The sequence below is a fragment of the Rattus rattus genome, chromosome X (genome assembly GCF_011064425.1).
Source record: "Rattus rattus isolate New Zealand chromosome X, Rrattus_CSIRO_v1, whole genome shotgun sequence".
In the NCBI taxonomy this organism is placed as follows: domain Eukaryota; kingdom Metazoa; phylum Chordata; class Mammalia; order Rodentia; family Muridae; genus Rattus; species Rattus rattus.
In genome coordinates, this window is record NC_046172.1 from 10623836 (window position 1) to 10628315 (window position 4480).

Sequence of the window (4480 nt, forward strand, 5' to 3'; positions counted from 1 at the left end):
CTCCTTTTGCCCCACTAACCTTTGGAGCAAGGATGGAAAATGCCCTGACATGACCTCATCCATGTGAACGGAGGATCTCTTTGCTATCCTGCAAGAATGTGGTCAAAGAAAACATTTCTCTTTTCTTCCTAGCAAGATGCCAGGAAATCCCACTGAGGTTACACCACCTTCCCCTGTTCCAGTAACAGACCATGAATGTGAATCAGACCTAAATTATATATTTCACTTCCCATAATAATCATACAGTTAATGGTGCTCTGAAAGGTATCACATTTAGAACAATTGTTCCCTTCCTAATTATCTTCCCATTTTATTTCACTTTAATATAATAATTTTCTCACAAAAGACTCACTAAATAAGTAAACACCAAGGGTTGATATCTTTCCATTATAACCATAGTTAGTAGGAAACACACACCAAATTAACTGATGTAGTAGTATTTGTTGGAGTGCATTCTATGGCACAAGTTTGTATTGAACGTCATCTTTGGATACAGGTAAGATGTTTAGCCTTACACATACGGGTTTAGACAGAATGAAGAGGTCGCATCTTTGTCTGAACTTTCTGTGCTGTTCATGTGAGCTATGTAGTTTTCATTTTGCCCTAAAGGTAGTTTTCTAGCCTGAAAGTTTGTTTGGGGGAAAGTTTGGATTCAGGATATCCCTGAGCCTCACCAGGTTGAAAATTTGGTCAAGGAAAAGATGAAGAAAGGTAGAGAAGATCCAGAAGACAGGGTGACGGGCTACAAAATTCCACTCTCTAGACTTCAAACAAATTTTACACTCCTCATTTCATAGCAACTGGAGTTACTTACAGTGAGCTTTACAAGTCCTAGCAATAATCAGTCAAGGGAGCAGAAGGGGTCCAAGCCCCACTCTTTAACCTTGAACTATTGGATGCTGACAGATCCTGGCAGAGGACAGATCATTGTTTTTAGTCGTATAACCACGGCTGAGCCCACCCAACTCCAGCAGATAGCACCAAATCCATGGTAGCATAGAAGCTCTGATTAATCTTAGTGGGCCACAGAACAAAATGAACACACATGAACGTAAGCAAGGGCTTTGTAGGGAAGGCTATATATGAGAATATGCAGAATGCAGGGCATACATATGTGAAATTGTCTAAAGACAAATTTAATTAAAAAAAAAGTCTACTTAAGCCTTTGAAAGAGCAACAAAAGAAACTGAGAGAGAAAGAAAATGAATGAGTCCTCCAGGCATGTATGCCATCAAATCCCTATTCATGTCTTTTCTTTGTCATTTAGGAAGAACACTAACTTGTAGTGACATGGTACTTGGAGTACACATTGTATACATTCTTTAAAATAATATAGTTGTTTTAAAACTTATTATTGTATAATCAATGTATTTTATATGCGGGTATCCCTTCTATATTATTTTTCTTATTTAATTTTTGCTTACAATCATAAACTCAACTCTGCAATCAGTTAGCTTTGGAAGGGAATAAGGAAAATATGGAATCCATAAAACTTCAGTGAGAGCAGTTTACAGGGTACAATGTGCAGGTAATATGGGGGCACTCTCCTGATCTACAGAAGGAATAATCTGATGGGTAAGATGCCCTCAAGTCAAAATAATTAGGAGTTGTCCACAATAGGCAATAGTGTTCATCTTGCTGGTCTTGCCAGTCCTGTACCCAAAATGCTCCATGGCATCCACAATGTTCATGCCCCCTTTCACCAAGGACTACATGTTTATCATATATCTACTCACTCTGGGCAGTGCAGATCAAAACCTGGGAAGCATTAGTGTTTGGTCCTGTATTTTCCATGGACAAGATGTTAGGTCCTGTATGTTTCAGGATGGAGTTCTTGTCCTCATATTTCTCCCTGTAGATGGACTTGCTACCAGTGCCATCATGGCATGTGACGTCACCACCCTACCACATGAATCCTGGAATAACTCTGCAAAAGGCGGAACCCTTATATCCAAACCCTTTCTCTCCAGTGCTCAGAGCACAAAAGTTTTCTACCGTCTTTGGAATTTGTCTCCAAAGAGCTCAAAGGTGACATGCCCCAAGGGCTCGACATTGCTGTGATGTTGAAGTACATGGTGGGGTTGACCACAGCTGCAGCAAGAAGTGTCGGGGGACAATGGCATCTGAAAAGCCACCTTCTATATCTTAGGATAGAATAGATTATAATCTCTTTCACTAAATAAATGGAACTTTTGGTTTTAGACAAAACTGAATAAATACATTTCACGTTATGTTTGAAGAAGGGCAAGCATAAGACCAATGAAAAAAAAAAAAAAAGAGGACTGCAAAGGGTTGGTCTATAAGCCATGAGATTTGAGGGATGAACTATTCACTTTCTATATACCTTGGTGTAGGTGTGCCAGAGAGGCGTATGAACCAGAAACAACAAGCATATAGTAACCAAATAAAAACAAACATTAAGACAAAATAAGGCTTCTCTCTCTGCACAAATGACTGAGAAAGAAGACTTTTCCTTAGGGCAAAACCCTGTTGGCAATACAAATCCTACTCCCTGTGAACACTCCCCCACACATGTGTTCTCCTTGATCTGATTGTGCATGGCAGTCAACAGCAGAACTGTGTAAGGAGACCCCTGACTGCTACTACAGTTTTGAAAACAACGACAGGAACTGGCAGGTTGGTGTGCCAGTAAATTCCTGACTACCATTCCTGACGAGCAATAATGAGATTAGCATCTGTTAGCACTCTGCTCAAGCCATTATGAGGTAATGTCCCTTCTCCTCCTGACCAGTTGAGAACTGTAGAGGTGAGGTACAAAAACAGGGATGTCTATAATCAGAGAAATAATAAGTAGCAAAATGTAAATAACAATCAGAGGTAAAATATGCAAATAGTTAGGGATATAATTAAAAACCATCCATAATATCAAGAACTATGAACATTTCAATTAGAATAGATGAGGGTGAATAGATACTAACACCAGGATGACACAGATGTCATAATTATTTGACAGCCATTTTAATACAACCATCATAAAATGCTATTATAAATAATTACTATTTTGAAACAAAAATTCTCAGCAAAGAAAAGACACAAAGGAAAACTGAATTCTAGAATTGAAAGAATAATTTTTAAAGTATTTTTTAAAGCTTACAATAGGAGGGTGGGAATTATAGAAAAAGTAGCAAGCAAGGTTAAAGCTAGAGTAAGAGAAATTACAGTCTAAACAATACAGAAAATACAGACATGTACAATATGAGTGATGTCATTACACACTCAAAAGGGAAGAAGAGAAAGTGGGAGATTCAAGAAATATTCAGAAAATAATTGTTAAAAATGCCCTGAATTTGGTGGAAGGCATAAGACAAACAAAACAAAACAATGACAACAACAACACACACCCAAACTTTTCAAAGAGAAAAGTCCTATAGACCTGGGGTGGGGGAGGCTCCCAGGACTAAATATGAGTGATCTGAGGTGAAATGCCCAACATGATGGGAAGAGGGAACCTGAAGAGACCACCTCCAGTAGACAGGACCCCCAGTGGAGGGGTGGGTACGCCATCCCACCCATAAAATTTTCAACGCAACATTGTTCCTGTCTAAAAGAAATGCAGGGACAAAAATAGAGCAGACACTGAAGGAATGACCATCCAGTGACCAGCCAAACTTGAGATCCATCCCATGTGTGGCCAACAATCCCTGACACTGCCGTTGTGCTTGCAGACAGGAGCCTAGCATGGAGAGGTTCTACCAGCAGCTGACTGAGACAAATGTGGATATTTACAGCCAACCAGTGGACTGAGACTGGAGACCCTTATAGAAGAATTATGGGAAGGGTTGAAGGAGCTGAAAGGGATGGCAACCTCCATAGGAAGACCAACAGTGTCAATTAACCTGGACTCCTGGGAGCTCCCAGAGGTCCCAAAACACCAACCAAAAAGCACACTTGGGCTGTTCTGAGGCCACTGGCCCATATGTAGCAGAGGACTGCGTTGAAGTAGGATGTGCCTGTACATGATCTTGTAGAGATGTGATAGCCCAGAATCAGGGGACGCATGTGGAGGGCAGCACCACCTCAGAGGTAAAAGAGGATGGGGGAATGAGGCAAAGAACTCTGAGAGGAGGAACCAGGAGAGAAGGCAACATTTAGGTTGTAAATAAAAAAATAATTAATTATTAAAAAATCCTTTAGAAAAGGGAACAGGCGATTTCTCACCACAAATCAGAGAGACCACAAGAAAATACTGTGGCATTTTCCATGTACAAGAATTGCTTACTCGTGTTACAAGGATTTGGCCCTTAAGTGCCACCTGAATGAAAGACTGGCTCACCAGACTGAGGATCTGTTGGAAAGTGAAGGAGCTTCTAGGTGGTGGGGCTTATCAAAAGGTCATTAGGGATGTGCAGGAGATACCAAGATACCCAATCAGTTGATTTTCTCAGGTTTATGTTCAAAACAATGGAAAGCTAACAAACAAAAGAGTGGAGAGGGAGAGAGAGAGGAAGAGGGAGAGGGA

The 4480-nt window shown here is 40.4% G+C and overlaps 1 pseudogene; it reads right to left on the reverse strand.

The window, feature by feature from the left end:
* Positions 1 to 1586: 1586 nt before the first annotated feature.
* LOC116888976 overlaps positions 1587 to 4480 on the reverse strand; it is a 4503-nt pseudogene continuing 1609 nt past the window's right edge.